At 36.3% G+C, this 21676-nt stretch overlaps 1 long non-coding RNA gene across 1 annotated transcript in view; it reads left to right on the forward strand.

Annotated features, from left to right (window-relative positions):
• LOC128782014 (uncharacterized) overlaps positions 1-21676 on the forward strand; it is a 42503-nt gene that overhangs the window by 15734 nt on the left and 5093 nt on the right. The window contains exon 3 of the long non-coding RNA XR_008428615.1: positions 2477-2555. This is a non-coding gene — a long non-coding RNA (uncharacterized LOC128782014). The remainder of the gene's footprint in view (positions 1-2476; positions 2556-21676) is intronic.

Below are 21676 nucleotides of genomic sequence, written 5' to 3' on the forward strand. Positions count from 1 at the left end.
TTCCACCCTGTCCACCCACCCCCTATTTAACCGAATGCTTTCTTTGTCCCAGCGCCATTTTGCCTTGCACCGCACTGGGAACGGTCACTCCACCCATCGCTGCAACCACATGAGAAATAAACGTTCTCAGGCAAGCAAGCAAAGTGTGCCTCTCTCGTCCCTTTGCTTCCTCTCAGCGTGAAGCTACCAAAGCAGCTTACCCATGCCAGAGCACTGGACACTAGCAGGCAGGCAAACGCCATAACCCTAGAGCGCCCATGCACGTGGCAGCTGTGGTCTCACAAAAGGCAGTGCTAGCTGGGCTTTCCAGCTGCCTGAGGTTGTAGTGAGTAAAAGCCGCACTCTACAAGGAATCAATATCCCAAGATGGTGCAAAAATATTTATTTGCTATTGCCCTCTATAAAAAAGTGAGATGTCTGGAGGAAAAAAAGAAAAATTTAAAAAAGGGATAATCCTTCCTAGTGGAAACTCCAGGTAAGAAGCATTGTTGAATTTCAGCAGTAAAATTCATGAGATTTGTAAAGCACTGCTGAATGAGAATTTCCACATAAACTTCTAAAATATAGGATTATATGCCTTATTTACAAATTCATAAACAGATTCTTAAATTAAAAACCTGAAAGAGCTGAGATATAAGCTGAGCAGTATGTATTTGTCTCTTTTTGTAGGGCAGTTACTACATGTTTCGCTACACATATATTGATCAAAGTATTAAGCAAAAGTATTAGAAACAGACTTCCTTTAACATGGCATTTTTACAGGACACCCACTCACAGGATTACATTTTTTTTTTTTTACATGCACACCAATATTTAGCTGCTTAATGGAATGTGATTATCACCTAAAAGGCTTCAGCATGAATATGTACCAGAAACTCTAATATTTTCTCATCCTTTTTGGACAAGACAAAGAAAAGTTTTGAAGTTCTGTAACTGAGGGTGGTAAATAATTTAATCAAGCTATAATTTTAAATATGCACCTTTATCCAGAAAAATTCTTGAACTTATGCTTAGTTACATGTGTAGTTTATTGGTCCCACAGAATTATTCATGTGCCTCATTCCTTTGCTGTTTTGGGTCTAAATGGCAAAACACATTATAATCAAATTAAAGGCTGTCTCACCATTTTTTGCACAATCTTAAATAAGAGATGATGTTTGTGCAGTCCTACCTCACAGTCTACCTGCGGCATTGCGTTCTTCTCCCCAGTCCCAGGCAGCTCTGGGGAGCCCAGCTAGGCTCTGCTTCTCAGCTGGACCGGGGCTGCCGCTGGTTCGGAGGCTCTAGTGCTGAGCCTCCGCGGGCTGCCGCATTCTGTAACCAATGCTGGAGGAGGTAAAGAGGCAAAGGAATGGCGCACCCAGCCTTGCAGTTGGCTGGAGAAGGTTTATTGCTTCATGGTCGCTGTGGTGGAGAGCAGCGTCCGCTCCTAGGGCCCAAGTGGACAAGATGGCGACGAAACAAAGGAACGCATGGGAGTTTTATAGGGGGTGGGCAGACGGGGGTGGAAGCCCCCTTACCCAATGGGGACAGACAACGGGGGAGTGACGTGGACCACGGCAGCCAACAGGAACATAACGGGTGGGTACGTGGCTCCGGGACGAATGGGAATGCAGGCATGGGGTAACAGACACAGAACTCTCAGGAATGGACAAGGGGTTGGCCACAAGACTGGCATGGGAAAGCTCCAATGGTAAGTGACCTGGAGCGAACCACTGCGGGGGATATGGGGATACATAGAACTGGCTAACTAACAGTTATTAGAACCCCTAACTAAACCAACCGGGATGCAACATCTACCCTGGAAACATTTTTATTCACAGACATATACAGACCTTTCCAATTTACAACCCCTGGCACTGGCACAATTACTGAAGTGAACAAAAAACCCTTATGCAAGTGGCTGGGTGTTGTGATGCACTAAATAGTTATTTAGTTGTTGTTTTGCACTGGGTGATTGGATATTTGCACTGAGTAGTTTTTATATTCCACACACCTTTCCCTTCCCCCCCTAAGCCTCAGGTGTGATGGGCTCTCCCTGACCTGCTCTGCCCTCCCCTTCTCCTCACCTGTGTCCCATTGGATGTGGCCCCTCGGCTCTGCTCCACCCATTTTTTCCCTGAGCTCAAAACCCCTGGGAGGTCTCTCTCTCTCTCTTTCTCTCTCTCTCTCTCTCTCTCGGATGCCATCAAATGCCTCGGCCTCTGTTATCCCCTGAGGTGTTGCCTGGGTCTGAAGTGGCTCTTAATAATAAACAGGATTTAGTCCCAAGGAGAAGAGTGCCTTTCATCTTTTATCTGTGACCATGTAGGATTCCCACCCCATGATCAGAGGGGACAAAATAGGGAATTCCTACAGATGGGAATCCATTCTCTCAGCCCTATTTTCTCTGTATCTTCTGTTTTGTGAGGAAAAGGCTTCATTTGTGTTGAATAAAAGTGTTGATAGACATTTTTTTTTTCCTTTTCTTATTTAGTGCTGGCCCAGGAATAGTGAAGCATTCCTTTATGAGGAGACAGATACATGGATGGCTATACTGGAATAGACAGCACAGTGTAAGAAAAACCCAGCCACACATTTTTACCTCTCTGCAGTACTGTCCCCTCCTTTGACTATCAAAGTTTGAACCCTACTATTGTCCAGGACTGAGTATTCATCCCTCCTATACCAAGTTAAATACAAGTACATTTTCAGTGTTGCCTTGTACCAGTTATTTCCAGCCCCTTCTCTTTCAAGAGTGGAGAACTCAGTTACCAGAATGAGGAAGAACTGAATATATAGGTATTTCCAGAAGAATTCAGTTGCTCCTTTAATGCCCTGCAATACCTTTTTTCAATATATTTTTTGTTAACATCCATGAAGTACAACGAGTATAAAAGAAGATATTAGAAAAAAATAATAAGCAAAGCAGAACAGAAAAAAAATTCATCCAAGTTTTCCCTTGATACCTAGATGTGTATCTATCTAAAATTTGATAGTTGTAGGACAGATGTTTCTCTATGATGCAAAATCAATGTAAAATTCTTTTGAAGAAATATTTTTGTTGGTTCTTTTACACTGTTGCTGTCTTCCTTCTGACATGTCTCTGTAGCTTTTGTGAGCTAGCTCATGAACTAATTTAAACCTAGAAAGATAAATGCATTTTAAAAAATTGTCCCACACTGACAAGTAGACTGATCGTTTTGCATTCTAGCTTTTGTGAGGGGGGATAAAATTGCTATATAACATTTTAGATTAAGAAGAAGAAATAATCAGTATTAAATATTCAATATTAAAATTCCTCAAAATTAAAAATAAATCTACAACCTTTTTATTCTAAAAATGCTTCTGCCAAGTACTGCTGATTTTCATTCAGGAAATACACAATTTATCAAGCTGTAGGAGAAAATGCTTTGAAAAATTTGTGACCTGTAGTGTAGCCTATAAGAGTTTTTATTTTATTGAGCAAATATGTCAAATATTTGTGGACAATTCTCTACTTTCCTATTTTGAGGAATTGTGATGCTAACATCTGTCAGTGCATTCATGAAAAATCTTCATTTCAGAGACATATTTCTGTTAAAACACTCTCAGAATCTCTGCCCTTTTGCCCATTGAGCCCGTGAAATATTTAAGATTATCTGCATACATGACTTTAAATGAGGAAGACATAGTACCTCTAGACACAGGATAATCAGTTGATACTCTGCCCTAAAAACACAATTGGAAAGGATTTTTTTGCCTCTTCTTGTTAGTTCTTAATCTATTTCTCCCACTGAAGTCTTTCCTTAATTTTAATTAGTTCATTTCTGAAAATATTAGCATGGTATCAAGAAAATGATAGGAACAAAGGGTTGCACATACAATAATTGTCTAAGTGCCTAAGGGGGAAGCTGGGAGATGAAAACCTACTTTGCTGTTGTGTCTTCTTCCTGCAGATCAGCATAGGCCATGCAGTGCTGACCTGACTTCAAGGCTTACCCCTTACCCTGCTTTCAAAGAGAACAGAGGCTCTGCGGGTAAAATGTGATTTACTGGGACACAATAATGACACAACCAGGAACAAATCTTGTAGTTTGCCGTACAGGGCACAAAAAACACAGCAGTTGTCATTGTTTCTTTTTTATTTTTTAAGTATTTTTTGCATGCAAGTCTTATTCAATATACATCCTTAACTAATTCAAAGAGTAAATGTAGTAGGACTAATAAAGTGGGATACTTCTAATGGTTATTAATATTCAAGTAATTGTAAGAGGAGGGATATTTTCTCCAAAGATGGAAGAGCTAAAATGTATTTGCCCTATGACTGGATAAGTTGAAATTTATTCCCTCTAGGTAGCTAGTCATTACTCTTCTGACACCATTAAATCCTGGCAGTATTCAAAATATTCTTAACAGCCATCTTAATTTTGTGGCTTCAAGTGCTAAGCCTTCCTGATGCAGATTTCAGTTCCAGCACCTGATCTGCAAACTGATGTATCTCAGCACCTTATAAAATCTAACGTGACACCTCTAATAATCTTCTAGGTAGCAAGAAGAAATATTGATGGTTATTGTGATTGTGGCTTCTGATATTAGCGCCCCCTGGAAAGAAGGTAGCCTATAAATCATCTTTCAAAGGAACAAAATCAACAATGTGTTCCACAAAGAAACGATCAAACCCATGTATTTTTTAATGAAATGGACTGATAGCGTCACAGTTATTGAAACATGATGAGTTATTTTGTCAATATATTCAAGTTAGAAAACCCATTAAAGGACATTTCATTTCAATAGCAATGGTCGTAACTCCATGTGAGTCAGTAGCAATGAGAAGTTATTAAATAATGCTCCACAAAAATAGTTCATCATTTCATAGCCTTGCTACTAAAACAATTAGTAACCAGTAGTAACTGCAGGCTTTTAATAGAAAGACTATGACTGAAACCTATGAAGAGATTGAACCATTATTAATGAGTTTTCAGGATGCAATGTATAGAAGAGTGTTTCCAACACATGGAAGGAGACTGTCAATTTGCTATGAGGGTGTTTCAGGCTGTATTTTGTGGGAAATTCTGAACCTAGCTGAGAGAGATGCAAAGCAATGTGTCTCTGAGGGATTTTCATGACCAATCTACAACTTTACACAGATGAGGCACCATGTCTTAGTTGATTATCCAGCCTTCTCCAGTTGTTAAGTAGGAGACTGAGTTACTCATATGAAAATATTCATCCCCATAGAAATTATGAATTTAAGACAGTTATGTAGGATGAGCTCCCTGAATACATTGGGCCATTGACTCCAGCAGGGTAAAGCCAAGTAAGAAACACAGAAACACCTCTTCTTGATTCACTTTCCACAGATGCTTTCTTTTTCCTAGTGTGTCAGAAACATGAGTTACTGTAGCCATGCATCTCAAAACATTCATCCACCAGTGAGTGGCTTATGATTGCTGCATGTCTGCTTGTGAGGGTAAAAAATTAAACAAATGTGCTCTTTAAAAACATATACAAAATCTTTCATGGTTATAAAGACTGTTTTAAAAATCTTTTACAGGAAGCCCTTTTCATTAACAACTACTATAAGTCTTTAACATTCACTGCAGCATTAAATGACATTGTTTGTGTGTGGAAGGTGAAGTGAGACCAGAAGTGAGATAAAAATTTGGTTTTCTTGGGTATAATATGAAGGCAAGGATGTGATTTTCAAAGAAATCTTATTTACATTTCTCTTGAGCAAATGACATGATTAAATATTTACCTTCATAATTGTAGTCAGATGTTGGCTGTAGAAAGAAGTACATATAAAAAGATGATTTTCTAAGCCTGCCTCAAAAAAGCTGATGCTCTAGATTTAAGAAATAGATGCATTGAAACCTCTACAGATCCTACAATATATTCGGAGCCTGAAGTTATTCAGCAAACTTATTTGATGAGTTAAGTGAGAGTATACCTTCTAATTTGTTTTCATCCTTAATTACCAATTTATTCTTTTGATTCATACACAGTAAATTTCATATCATCAATTCCCTCTTGACCTTGTGCTTGTAACTGAAGCCTGAGTTCTGGCTTGTGGCCCAGGAATATGTAGAAAATTGTTTATATTAGCAGCAAGCTACCTTGAGCTGCAGTACTTTGATTTAATGTTATAACTGTACTAAAAGTAGCATAGTTTTCCTATGTACTCTCTATTCTGTTCAAATCCCTTGTCATTATAACAGATGTTTGGATTACTGTTCAGTAAACTATGTCAGAATTTCAACCTCTAGTATCTGTTTATTATTCTCTGAGGATGATATTACAAATGTTCTCATGCACGATTGATACAGTCTGTCTTTTTCCCATAAAAGTGCTAAGCAGAAAGTTTTCACTAATTAGAGTAAATACTAGTTTTAGAAGAAAAATTTTTGTTTCAAATCTCTTTTGAGAAAATGTTTGCAGCTGAAAGTGTTGGGTATCACTCCTTTTCAAGGTACGTACCAGAGGAGTGTAAGATAGTATTTGGATTACGTATTATAATAAAGTGATACAAAAAATGTGAAGGTTTTAGGTACTTGTATCAATAAATAAAATTGACATACAGTAATTTAATTATTTTATTCTGAAGCCGTAATAGCTGTGCTGTAATTTTACATTAGTAATCTAATTGTCTGAGATTAGTTCAATTTGTTAGAGAATGGTGCTAATAAACCTAGGTTGTGGATTCAATCCCTCTGTGCGCTTTTTAGTGGTGTTAGACTTGGTGTTACTTGTGGGTCTCTTCCAACTCAGAACACTGTGATTCTGTAATTGCATGCTAAGTTATAAATGCATGTTTGCTGAAAAAACATATTCAACCTTCCTGCTATAGACTATGAAATAATAATACTATAAGCTGATTATTAGAATCATAGAGAGACGAAGACTGAGATTTTTTATACAGATTTCAAGATGTAGAGGGAAGCAGATTCTAGGGAAGCTTCCTCTTCTAGGGAAGATAAATTTTTGTAAAATCCTCATTAGCTCCAAAATAATACCCATTTCAAAAAAAAAAAAAAGGGGTTTAGTAATTTTTTTTTTGAAGCTTGAGTATTACTTTTCATGGGCATTTTAAATTCTTGTTGTAGATCTCTCATATGCCTGGAATGTGTTTCCTGAGGTGATTTGATCCAGTCTGGGGTTGCCTAAATAACAGTCAAAACAATCCGTTACATTTTGTGTTCTCTCTCTGTAAATACACACGTATGTACACAGGACAAACTTGTGCACACACTACACCAATACATAAATTTATGGTCTTACAAATAGAAAAATCAGTATTTAAAAAGACAACTAAATATTTTTCTGTGTTTGATAATAATCCAGTCTACTATTCACCTTTCTAGTTCTGTAAATGTAAGCTAAAGACCTCAAGAGAAGTTCAGCATTTATACAGATGAAGATTGTATATGAAAATAATTTATTCCACTTGACGTACTTACTTTTCCTTTTATCTCCTCTTCTTTTTTCTTCTTTTTTCTTTTTTCTTTTTTTGTAATAGATTCTGTTTATCATTAGGCTGTATTGTCATTGTCTGTCTGCTACAGGGTGTTTTTTAAGGTTGATGTCTATCTGTGGATAATTATCTCCTTTACTATACTGTAGGAATCTCTTACTGGGATGAAAATGCCTCAGACTTAAACAACACCCTTCATACCTTCATAGAGTCAAAAACAGGGTGCAATTTTAGGGTGCTCAGGCAACTATCAACAAAAATTACCCCAGAGTACAAAAGGTGATGGTGTTGCTGTTAATTACTTTGCCTTAACAAGGGAATCCAGCTACATAGACAGTAGACTTCAAAGATTTTGCTGGAATCCCTACACATATTATTTTTGCATTTAGGATGAAAAAAACCAAGGTCAGCTTTGGAAATGATTAATGCCTTTTTGCTGAAAGCTGTACCAAATGTCCTTGAGTTTAATCAAAACTATTTGTTTTTAGTCAGCTTTGCTGTTGTCTCTTTTACTCTTGTCCACTGATAGCTTGACATTAATGACATCATAAATCATGTGAAGTGGCGGCTGGGGTTTGGTAGCATTTCAAGTGTTTGTTGAGATGTCCTGGACTATTTGGGGAGCTAGTGTGAGGAAGGATATTGGGTTGATCTAAATCTTCAGTCTGCTGCAATTTTCTGTTGCTAAAATCAAGTAATACATTAATCAAAAATGTGGGCATTTTCCAAAAAGGCAATCTACACTTAAATGGTCAGATTGTAGAAAATTAGTCTGTGAATATTTCCCCCACCATGTCAGTAGGTTAGAATCCTGTGAAATAGATACATATATTGCACAAGGAAATATCTCACATTTGTAAATTCCTTAGTCATTCCTTTTACATGAAGGCAGGGGTCTAAGCCCATGCTTTGCCCATCCCTATGTGATACAGTTAGTCAGATACTGAGGAGTATGCAGTTTGTACAAACCTGTCATTTAGAGGTGTTGCTGTTTTGTGGTGTGTTTGTTATTTTGGTTTATGGTTTTTTGCTATAAATAGCAAAACACAAAACTTTGAAAATGTTTTCTTTGAAAAATGTTTAGCTGATATCAGTTATGTGTTTCAGAGATTTGAGTTGATCCTTGTATGTTTTATAGTTTGTTATCTGTATGGCTATATACTTAGGACATGCTTTTCATTATATTTTACTGTACTGTAAGGACAATGGAGAACTCGTCCTTTGAATGTTATTTATTCAGCTGGATTCTCTTACAATATAACATGTAATTTGTAGACTATTGTAGGAAGTATTTGTTCTGTTATCATCCCTAACCCTCACAAAGTTTATTCATGACAAAAATTTCATTTCTTTGTGTCAAGGGACCTGCAGAAAGTTGGAAGATTTCTTTTGTTCAATGATTTAGAAGGATTTATGCTTGGAAATCATACCTAATGCATGCTACATAGAGAAAAGAAACCATGGTATAGCATTCAGGTTTCAATTCAAAGATTTATCATTTAACAAATCTGCAAAAGAATGTTTGTATCCCACTAATTCAAATATAAGCATAAGCTTGATCACTTACTTCAACTGTTTTATTTAAAGTCACCTGGGTGAATGGCAAGTGGTATTGGTATGGGATATCAATGTTACATTTCCGAGGCCCATATGTGTGAAAAGATGGATATACTTCCTCCCTCTCCTGGTAAGAGAAATATTAAACTACAGAAAATACACATCACATGTAGTTTTGGAGGAAGAAATTACTGTATCTCTGAACATGTGACTTTCTTGGAGTCCAGGAAGCACCACAGGCACGTGGATTAAGACTTCTCATTCCAGAAAAGATAAGGCATCTCTTTTTACACAATCATATGTCTATATGGTTTTAACTGACCTGAAAAATTAAATGTTAAAAAAACCCCAAAAATTAAATTTAAAAAAGGCTTTCATTTAATTACTCACATTATATGAACCAGTGTGCAAATTCACCAGTGAGTCTCAGTCCAGTGAGCATCTTCCCATCACCCACCAATGTTTCTCTCCTGTGTACAGATTTCTCTGGTAACAAGGTGAGGAATGTTAAGCACTGACTCTATGTCAGCCTGAACCTTACTGCAGATCCTGTGTATACAGTGAATGATGGTAATTATAGTGAAAGATCTAGGGTATTATTTATTTCTCACTAGCAGACAGCACCTGACAGTCTTTGTATATCAAGTTGTTATTAAAATCCTATGTCTGGATGTTAAGCTGACTTATTTTACAACTAATCTGCTTTTATAACTAATCATGTACTATGTATAAAGTTTGGTAAGTAAATTCATCTAATTTGACAGGAGAGATATTAAAATGAAATAATTTATGTCATAAAATAAACCATAGTAACTTGTTTTTATGATTGCCAAATGCAGTTCCATTACTACATTGGTGTAAACATCTTTTGAGTAATTTCAATCTTGTATTAAGACTGGATTTGCATGATAGCACATAATTTTATTAGTTATAGAATGCATTTTATGAGGATTTTAAGTATAAATATCTTCATGCTACATTGAAAACAGGGACATACAGAAATCTTTGCTGATGGCTCCCGTTCAGAGAGCATGTCATTTGTGCTTTTGCACTGTGCTGTGATGCTGATATACAGCAGAGCTCAAGCTGAATTAGAAGAGAAAGAGGCCTGCTCTAGTTACCTCCTCTGAACTGTGATTGTGTTCCAATTTTTGTTTTGAGAAAACTTTGCTTTTCTGAAGAATGCCTGTTGGTAGGGGAAAACTCATGATATAGTCAAGTGAAAACAACATAAGCAGCATTTCATTAACACAAAAAATGCATCGTTCTCCTTTGCTTTTGGGGTTGGGTTTTATTTAATTGCATGAACACATGGCAGGACATAGAATGTGGCAGGGAGGTCCACATTTAAAAATATATTACCCAGAGATAAGTGTGCAAAACTTGGTGTTCAGATCTCAAAACAATAATGGCAGTCAATAATTTCCAAAATTATTTGGCATACTTCATTATTTGCAGGGGAGAAAATCTACTGAGGCTTGTTTTCCCATTCTCCCATTCTCCTTTCCGAGTCTTCTGAGCTTGATTTTAAAAGTTTGCACATGACATTACTTCTTTTTCCTCTCCACTTTCTGCTATCAAACAATCAGAAAGGTCTGCCACCCTGCAAGCCACGGAAAAGCCTTACTCACCAAGTACAGATTTCAATGAGAATGCTTGTCTACAAAGAGTTTTCACAAGCATGCAAGTCGTGTCCAAAGTACCACAAGCTGCTCATCAAATCTGTTTATAATATCAGTGGTCTGTCTGTGTTCTTTCTTAACATTACAGTTTATCACTTTTTAACTTCCTACCCCTGCCCTTTACACAATGGGTTCAGTGGCAGGAAACTGAAAACTTACACAAAATGTGAAAAGAGGTGAGAAATTACTCAAGTGGGTAAGTTGCAACTTGCTTAGGGTGTTTAGAATGTTTACATATTGACAAAAAAGCTCCTCATGACTTACTTGTTTTTTTTTTTTTAAACTGATATTCCTTATTCCTGCAAAACTGAATATAATAGGTAGAGAAAAGGACAAAATATCTCCTTAACCAATATCTTCAACCAGTAAGAAATGCAACAACTCAATTGCTGTTTTGTTAATATTTTGTTTGAAGAAATAGTTAAAGTTAAATAAAACACTTATCAAATACTGGATCACATTAAAAAATACATATTTAGAAATATAAATGGCCATTATAACCTTATTTGATGCAAGAGCACTGATTAGTATGAAGAAATCACAGGAGGTTTATATGTATACACTCAATAGAAGTATTTTACTATAAAAGCAAGGACCCCTGCTGGCATATGTAATTTAATGTGCAGCATGCCTCTCCTAATTCAATCAGGTCTCTACATCCCTTCTTTCATATTCTGCTTGTATTTTGTGTGCTAAAGCCATCAAGATTTTCAGGATGAAATGAATGCTAGTATTAATCCAGCAATTTCCATTTAAAACACAGCATCGATTTGATTAATAAGGTTTGATGCTGAATAATTATACAGCAAATATGTAGGATACAGAAAAACCACAGATGTGACCATCAGCTAAAGCCTTGTGGGAGAAGGGGGTCAAAGGGAAGCAATGGCCATGACTGAGGTGATAAATTTTTGGCTTTTCTCTTATGCAATTAACAAGCAATGCTGCTATTAATTTGCCACCCTCAGAGTCATCACTGGTCAGATGTGTCAGGGTCAAGGGGCATAGGGGCAGAGCAGGGGTCAGCATCTCAGCAGCCCTGGAAAGAAATTAGAAAATGAAAGAAATCCAAATTAAATGGTAGAGCACACTTTTAGCAGTGTAGCAGGGGGTGGGGCATCCCTTTAATGTTAAGACTACAGGTTTAGAATAATAAAAATGTTCTCTGCACATTTAATTCAAAGTAATCAATCTGAGGCACAGCACTTGAGCATCCAATAAAAGAAAATCAATGTGGTCTCTGTAAGAGAAGACAAACAATGCCAGCTTTTACTAAAGGGATTATAGGTTAACATTTATTCATTGTATTGTAATCTGATGTCAAGTGGTATAAAATCAAGCCAACAATCCATTACCACTAGTTATAGGCTAGGTGGTGATGTCATGCAAATTGACTTTTCATAGAACTTATTAAATCATTTCTGTGTTCTAGCTGTAGAACAATTTTATACAATTGCTGAACTTCAATAAATTCTATTTCCTTCTTGTAGTGAGGAATGTCAAAAGATAAATATTTGTCATTTCAAAGCACAGTTTAAATTTTTGTATGGTTTCCCTGTCATTAATTAATCAAATGGAATGTAGTTTGGTTTTGGTTAGTATCAGTTAATTCGATAACTGATACCAGGTAGTAGTTCTCCAGCTTTCCAGGTTTGTCCTACTTATTTCCCATGAATGTTAATAATTTTCAAGTATAATAAATTGACATTTTTTTTAAAGTCCATTTTTGAAAGATGTCTATACTGTTTAGAGATAATCACTGTAATTTGTAATTAATCACTTTACAACGAAGAGGGATTCCATGTAAATGTCAGCTCTCAAAAGAAATCTTTGACAATGAAAGGCCAAATCCTGTGTCTGAGTAAAATCAATTGGAATTTGCCAGTAATGTTGACCAGGGTGAAAGAGGGCTCATATATCTGCCTTTAATAAGCCACAGTAAAAGAAGTAAAGCCTTCTAAATGATGCTATCATAAAAAAAGGATTTGTATCCATCAAAAGCATTCTCTAGGTGTTAATTCATAGGAATATAGGGGGTTTGGGGGTATGGCTCAAAACCCAAATTTTTCCTATTGGTGGCTGGCTGTAGTAAAAAACACTTAATCATATCAGTTGGGAAGAGGGTAAGAGGGTGCTCTTTTCAAGTCTCAGGAAGAGTCGGTATACTTGAGTTTAACATAAAACCAAATAATTATAGGAGTTGTCAAAGTTAATGTTATTTTTGAAACAATCTGGTTTGCTGTTAGGGTTAGGTCACTTTTATGTGTGTGAAAAAACATTAGCACATGTTTGAAAATAGTACTGATATTCTGCAGATTGTATTGCAGCACAGCTCTCTGCTACTTTAAAACACTTCAGAATTTAGACAGAGGTAGGAAGAGAAACTGGACATGACAGTATTTTAATTATAAAAGCTAAGTTTGCTTTTGCCACCCTTGACACAACAGAATATTTTAGCCAGGAAGATATCTTTCTTTTTTTTCACCTTCTTCTTTTATACTTAACCTTATGGTTCTAAAAGGAAATTAAAGCTCTAAAGTTCTCAATGTCAAAGTGTCAACCCTCTAGCAGGCCAATGAGGGCAGTGCAAACTTTGATTATTTGAGCAATGAAAAATAAGAGTAAAAGATTATTGTATGGATTTGGCAAAGATAGAAAATTAATGCAGTATTGCTCCTTCTTTTGCTTTGCTAATCATTGCATCATTTTACAAGCCGCTGCACAAACTTCTGCCTCAGTTTCCCCTCTCTAAAACAGCAAAACTTTCTCTTTTGTTGCAACATTTTTCAGCTTTCTGCTGAGCAAAACCAGATGACTACTACAGGAAGAAACCCTTTTTTTTGGGCAGCTTTTAGCTGCCCAAGTCTCAAAATTCAACTGTGTGTTGGGAGGACCAAAATTTTCATCTAGAATTTTTCTCCAGTCAAGTTTAGTCTAAAATAAGTGGGAAAAGCCCATTATGATTTCCTCCTATTGCTCTGCCATAAAGGTGATGAAAGCAGCAGCCTTGAATCCCCTCCAATGTCCATGAATTTTTAGACCTGTCACATTTTCTCAAGCTTCCCTGTTTTCTTCTGTGCTGTCTGCAATGCTTTGTTTTTTCTGCCCATGGCTGCTTTGCTTAAAGACCGTTTCTGTGACATCCAAAGCATCAGTGGTAAGGAGAAAGCTGTGTTGCAGAATTGATAGCTCACTCCCGTTCACACCCATTTTCACAGTGTCACCAGCTTTGCCATGGAAGATGCTCCAAACTTAAAAGTCTAGCCATTACAATTCAAATTTAAAATGTTACAGTAAAGTACGTAGCCTGCACACCCACCACCACAATGAGGTTCTAGTGCTTCTCCCCTCTCTGAACAGAGAATCATAATGGAGGAGATCCAAGTGTGTGAAAAAAAGTGTGAAAACATGACAATGGCCAGACACAAGAGGCTAAAATTAGAATAAAATACCCTCCTGCTAGAAAATACTCTGGTTTTCAGTTTCTGAATGCTTTATGCTAAAGTTTTAAGAAAAAAGGGGACTAGTTTAGCCTGAAGAAGGACATCATAGACCCTATGGCATTGAAAAGCCTCCTGCTTCTGCATTTTCGAGCTGAGGCCTGTAGTAGGTCTGTAGAAAGGTTTCTGTATAATTCTAGAAGACAGTGGGGTTTAGATAGATATAAGCTGTTAAAGGTGATAGAATACCATGGGCTCAGCATCACTTATTATGCCTGCTGTTGTGAGGCTTCAATTCACTATTGCAACAGACTGAAACAACACAGCAGCCGCACAGGACATGATTGTAGTATGGATCTGACTTCTCAAAAGTCTTCTCTTAAGATGCAGAGTGCAGACAAATATGCACAAACATTGCTCAGCTCCTCGGATTCTGTTATGTGCTTCCTACACCTTCAACTAAGGGAACCTCAAGATACAGCAAAATGTCTCTTTAGTTGAAGTGCTCCAAGCATGACTCTAAGGGGTTCTTCCAGAGACCACATTTCACATTCAAATTGCCATTAGAGCTCTGTGCTCCCTCAAAGCCTACAGTCAACTTTTTTGTCAACCCTCTACTGGGGTTAAAAGCCACCATGGCATTGTGGCAATCCTGCATACTAAACAGAGTTAAGCAAAAATAAAAGGTAGATCAGCTCTCTGTCCAAGAGAAATTGCATCTTTTTTAAAAAAGGTTTTTTTAATACAAGCTATTTGCCATGGTGATAAATGCAATATCTAACTGGGCTAGTTGGAATTCCCTTGATGTTAACTGGAAATGCACAGGAAATGCTGCACTTTTCTCACTCTAAATTAACCATAAAATTCAGCACTAACAAAAGCAGCCTCTACCTGCACCTCATGCCAGCAAATGCTTTTAGGAAGTGCAAAACTGGAAATGAAGTGTTTTATTTCTTCTTTATGTTAACCTAAGCATAACATTTCCTTGAGTAACTTGAATGTTCATCTGGATATCAGCCACCCAACTTTGATCATGACAAGCAGCATCTCTGCAGTCCTTCCACGTGAACTACCTGTAGGCTCTTGACCAGAATAGGGTCTTGGATCCTTGTGCACACATTGCAGAAAATTCCTGTTAAAGCTTAGTGGCAGTTATGCTATAAAGCTCAACACAGAATTTGTGTCATATGGGAGTCTTTGCATAAAGCAACATTTTAGACCCCAAAACCTTAATCAGTACTGTGGACACACATGCTTTCAAATGCAAATTCCAAATTTCACATCTTAGAGCAACCTGCCAGCAGTGGGTGTAGAAAATATAATGGCTCTGGAGAAAGGACAGAAGTTTGCAAAATTCTCATCCCCTTCAAAACAGAGCCCCACAGTCTTCCAAAACTCCCAAAGCTCTCATGTGCAGACCTGGTATGGCAAAAATTAACTTCATACAATGAACACATATGAGAGCTCTGCCTTGTGTTAGAAGTGGTGAACATCCATCAGCCTTTAAAAGGAACAGACAATTTGATCTATCTCAAAAGCAACACCTGAGTAAAGAAAGTTTCAATTTGCATTGAACTCCTTGAAGCTGCCCACTTGAAAATAATCTTTCCATATATAAAACCATATTCCTGTGGCTGCAAATAGTAATGGTGAAAAAAACTTTCACAAAAACTGTTTGAGGAAGACCTAAAATGTTTTGTCTGAAATAAAATGATCATATTATTAATTGTGAAGGCCTATTGACATATCAGTGAAAAGCTTTGTCCCCACAGGTCAGTGGAGATTTCTGAAAACTCTTAGACATTTAACCTACCTGACAGAGGTTTTAATCAAAGTGCTGAGAGAAATCAGATATGTTTAACCATAAATTAGACAAGTTTATAAACTGCTCAGAAATTATTTCCTAGTGCTAAAGCAAATTTCCTACATAGACAGTGCAGGAAATAGGAAATATGTCTGTCAACAGCTGGTAATTTATGGTGGTTTCTCTTTAAAAATAATACTATTTTAAAGGAAGTCAGCAATTTTCAGTGTATTAGAAGAACGTTTTTCTATCTGCGGCACCCCATATTATTTTCCCATTCTTTGGTTATGTAGAGTATTGGAAGACAAACTCAAGTTATTAAGGCATCTCTTATAACATAAAATGCAATAAATACACAAAGCCCTCATCCCAGCCCAACAGTAACAGCAATTTGTAGCTTGTGTCACAAGTCTTTCATATGGCTACTAAACACCTCATTAAACATAAGTTTTAGAAGAAAAGGAAAATAGCTGCCTTAAATGCCACCATGGATGGTGGTTAACAGAATTGATTGGCCAAGGAATTCAGTGGACAGCTGTCCCTATAAAGGAAATATCCTGTATGTATTCACAGCTAGAAGTTGAGTTATATTCAATTATGAGTGTTATCTACTCTAACTCCCTCATAAACTTGTATTACAAACTCTTCTTTGAGATAAGGCTGCTTGATCTTGTCTCAAAGCTAAAAGCTAAAAGAATACCTATTTTAATATTTCCTCTAACACTTGAAATGTTTGGGTCTCAAGGAAGGTATCCAGTTAGAAAAGAACTCAATATTAGAAACATACTTTTTTTGCTGCATTCCCAAAAAAAAAAAAAAATTATAAATAGTTTCATTATATGTTTGTTGGATATCTTGGCATTCCTTTATAATGAGATGGAAAAGTAGGTGTAGGTTACCACCTTTTTTGAATTTGGTCATCCTCTTCCAAGAGGCTTTGTACACTGCAGACAACCTGCTTCAGAAAGCAAACCCCAATTAACATTATATTTTGCAACATGTTGACAAAAAGGAATGTTTTCTGTAGGCCACCATATTTGCAATCCCATGCTAAAACACCAGTGAAGTGATAGCCTCTGAAAAAAAAAGACTGCTTCAGATCAGCCAGCGCAAAGCAAGCATTTTCCCTAGATGCACATATGCAGAGATCTCTTGTCCTTTCTCTGTTTACCCTTTAGTCTGTTCTCTCCAAGTCCTGCACAATTATAGGAGAAGAGGCTTGTCATTCTGGGAGATGTTTGCTCCTTTTTTCTTTATTATATATTTCAGTGATATCTTTCTTCAGTTGCTTTTCAACCCATTTGCTATGATATTTCATTTCAACTTCATTTACCTATCGCAAAAGATCTTGGTAGGATTTCCTGGCAAGTAAGAATTGCTAATAATAGGTTCCTGTCATATTAAAAAGTCAGAAAGATTACTGAAATGGAATGTAAAACTTTATGTTGACTTTCTTATGTCTATCCGTTTGTTTCAGAATCTTCCGATCTTCAGGTATAGTAGTGGGAGGGGTTGTTGTCTTTGGTTTTTTTAAAGGAAGATTAATTTGCACAAGAAGCTCACAGCTTTAAAAGTAGGAAGATTTTTGATTACCATTTATCTGCCTGAAAATAAATCTTATAATAAGTAGACCCAGAGTATTCCTAAAAAAAAAATAAAAAATATTCAATGAACAGCATAGTCAGTTTTGAAAAACTATTGAACTTTTAGGCATAGCCTAAAATTATTATAAAATTAAATTATTATAGGTATTTATTTGTCCATTCTTTTATAATGCATTGCTTTTGTCAAGCCAAGCAGCCCTGAAAGGATCATTCAAATCTATCAGACTGATAGAGAGTGGTATGAACCAAGATACAGGAAGCTATCCACATTTCAGTAGCCATGTTCTTTAATGTAAACCTTTGGGTAATTAGCCAAATATGACAGAGTACCCTGTAGTTCCAGAAAAAGTCAGAAAATTTTTGGCCAAACACTGGACAAAATGGCACGTTTTTCTCACCAGCTTTGTGGAGGCTTTTATTCTTCTAATTCACAGTGTGCACTGCAGGATACACTAGTTTATATAGAGACATGCATTATAATTTAAAACTAAAACAGCATTAAAACACAGAATTATTTGTCTGAAGTCAGTAAACAGTGGAATAAAAATAAGAAAATGCAACTGGATATTAAAGATTATATATCAGCCCCAAACAGAGTTGCAGCAACTGTAAATCTTCCTTCCTTGGAGTACTGTCTCATGAGATAAAAAGGAGATATGTAAAAACAGTAACACTCTTGCTCTTTCTGTCATTACCTCAATGTGGCAGGTGTCACCCCCAAAATTGTTTCAGCAGAAGCATCCACCTGATGTGGCATTCCACAACAAACACAACTGCTACTCCCAACTTCCTTCTTCCCTCACAGCTCCACTTAGGCAGGATTGCTATATGAACTTGAGTGGAACATGTGATCTGTGGAATCAACCCCTGGGCTGGAGGGGAGGGGTAATGCAATGAGTAAAAAGAATTACAACATGAGAACAGAATCATCTAGAGATGTTGGAAGCACGCATTTTAATTTTAAAAAATAGGATTAAATACTTCTAATTTTTTCATCCTTAGTGGTAAAACTGATCATGTAAATTTCTTTCAGTTTTATATATATCCAGCCAAAAATAACGAATACCAATATATCTGTATAAAAAAACATATTAAAAATTACTATAATTGTCATTTCAATGATCTTGGAACACTTAATACTCAACAAATTTTAAAAAGGAAATGAAAGAGTATACTAAAGGTGGATGAATCTTAACATAGAAGCATAATCACATTCTGCTTTGTAATGGGGTAGTGTTTTTTGTTTTTTAGATTGTAAGGAGTATAAAGCTTCCTTCTTTATCTTGTATAATACGAGACCAGCCAGACTGAATTTAATACAGTAATATTGTAATATAAAGGCACCATGTGCCAGGTTTCCAGAATGTATCATTACAACAAGATATATGTTATTGCAGAAGTACTTAGTTCACCCTAAATATGCCATTATAACAATACAGGAAGCATTAAACAGAAAAAAAATACAGATAATGAAGAGAGCTGTAACTTTTTAACCACATCAGATATCTAGACATAAAAAGGTCAAGTTAAACCACACTCCACAGTAGTATTAAAATTAGGGCTTTGTAAGCAGTGATATAGATGATCCTGCAGATGAAACAATGTTTACCCCACCCCTGAAAAGGGCTGAGAAAATAGCATTGATACCACTTGTACTTGGAACACATTATGTCTGTTCCTGCTGCATGACTTTTTAGGACTAGAGGGTTGATTTTGGTAACCTTAAATCCATAAGAAATACTAGTTTTATCATACCTTTTACAAACATTAGACTCCATCTATCAGAGCTTTGAAAGCTTATTTATAATGGTCCCACCTACAGCCACTAACCCCCACTTCTTACTGAGGACATAATTAAACTACTCCAGATCCTCATTAACCTGTTCCTTTGATCTCTGCAGTGATGATATGCAAAGCCATCTTATAAGGCCTCATCTCTTGCTATTGGTTGGGATTTTTGATAACTGTATGCAGAGTTCTGAGGAAGCAAAATCTATTGAAGATTTTCTCAAGCTATGGAGAAATCCAGCTCAAAAGACCAATTTTAAAAAATCCACATTATCAAGTGAAGTGCCTTCATTAGGGTCCAAGGCCTAAAAGAAAATACCAGTCCAGGGAAATGCTGAAGGTCTGTGAGTGACCTTTCTTTGGTTTTAATCACTGAAACTCCCGACAGCTTAATAAGTTGAAGGTGCTAGATCACAGTCTAACTTAATAAGGGCCCACAGCAGAGTCTTGGCCACCTTTGATTGCTCCCATAAGTCTTAGCACAGCCGGTACTCTGTCCTTGGGTGAGAAATGTTTTCCATAACTTTCCTTATGTTCACTACCCTGCATGTGAATTAATTTTATTAAGCAAAAATGATACAGCACTGTATCATTTAAGTATAATGTCATTAAGTATAATATAATTTAAGTATAAGCTTTTGCAGTTTTACATCACCATCCAACTGAGAGAGATGTTTGTTTTCTCCAAAATAGAATTAAACAAGGTTTATCACAAGAATTTCCTTAGCTTTTTCCTTCACCACCATTTGTTTTGTTGAGAATCACATGGGTTAACCTAACCTTCAGCTGTGTCACAAGATTAAAGGACTGAAGACTGCAACATATTGGTTAGGAATCATCTGTAATCTACATTTTTTCTTTTTCAACAATTATAACACACAAAGGTAAGCACAGATTTGGCTAGGAAGCTTGGTTTTAAGCAAGCACAAAGCCAAAACCCACGCTAACTTAACTGGAAAAGGTACTTACTTTTTGTATACACAGTTTAGTTATAATGTAATTTGTGAATTTGTAATATATTATTATATATTTTGCTATAATTTGTGAATTGTGGCAAAAGTGAAAAAATATCATCATCTTGTAATGACTGTTGTATGTAAGTGTTTGACTCTGCTACACACACATGTATCCAGACATGTGTAAGAGAATAATAATGATTACAAAAAATCAGAAACCACTATGCCAAAATCTTGTTGTTCCTGCCAGATCTCATTTTACAAAACTTTCCCATATTTTGAATATATGTCTATTTGTTACCTTTCTATTTTCTTCAGATTTTTTTCTATTCACAGCTGTAGGACATCTCAGCACCTTCAGCCTGGGCTGAAAAAAAAAAAAAAAAACAATTTAAGTGGTATCAGTAATCTCTTTTCTTCCCATCTGCCTTCTAGAATAAGCATTCTGAGTAGGTTTTAGTTTTCATATACTTTGAATTGCTGTTATTCTTTAATACACATTGTAACATTTATCTTGGAAAAATCAAGATGATGCAATGCATGATGCCCAGGAAGTATAGGCTGGTGACATTTGCAAAGATCCTTACACTAATTTTGTAGGATTTGGTTCCACAGTTTTATACCAGCCATTGAGAAAGATTTTGTACACAGATAGCTTTGCTGACTTTTGGACTTCTGTACACATAAGGGAAAAATGCATTCATCTGAAGGCTTAGAAAATTAGTAAATGCACATTACTTCATCTATCTTTTTAATATTTTGTGCAATACTATGTGTCAAAACTGGATTAGTGAACAATTAAGGAAATTGTGCTGCTCCTACAAGGGACTTGCAAGGTTGTGCCCCTACAAGGTTGCAAGGTGTCAAAACTTTTTTTGGGAAAATGAATACTCTGATTTCAGTTTCTGTATGGCATTCATAGTGCTTTCTGTAAGGCAGAACTGGTAAAATAAGGAATAGTCTTTCCTGAAATTTTTTAATTAGCGCTGAAAAATCTTTTACAAATGATAAAATAATTCACAAATATCTGATCTGAGAATAGTGGAATATAAAATTCAGAGGACCTGTTTTACTTTACTTTAAGAGGAATAGTTACAGAGTAACTGTTTTTAATTGATTCTGTTGTGGCCTATGTAGATTCCATGTGTGCTGTTTTAAGATAATCTCTTCCTAAGAATTGTTTGAAAAGACAGAAAAAAAGTACTAAGTACTACTCAATATATTTTGACACATGCTCTCAAAACCCTAAACTTTGTTATTAAATAAATGCTCATGTGAGTAGCCACAACCTTCTAAAGGACTTCTCACTCATTATCAACATCCCCATAAGAAAAAGATTCTGCTGTAATAGTAGCAGAAGTTTCATGACCATATTGGGTCTTATCATTGTCAATTTAAAGGCCAGAAGAGATG

This window comes from Vidua chalybeata, chromosome Z (genome assembly GCF_026979565.1).
Source record: "Vidua chalybeata isolate OUT-0048 chromosome Z, bVidCha1 merged haplotype, whole genome shotgun sequence".
Taxonomy (NCBI): domain Eukaryota; kingdom Metazoa; phylum Chordata; class Aves; order Passeriformes; family Viduidae; genus Vidua; species Vidua chalybeata.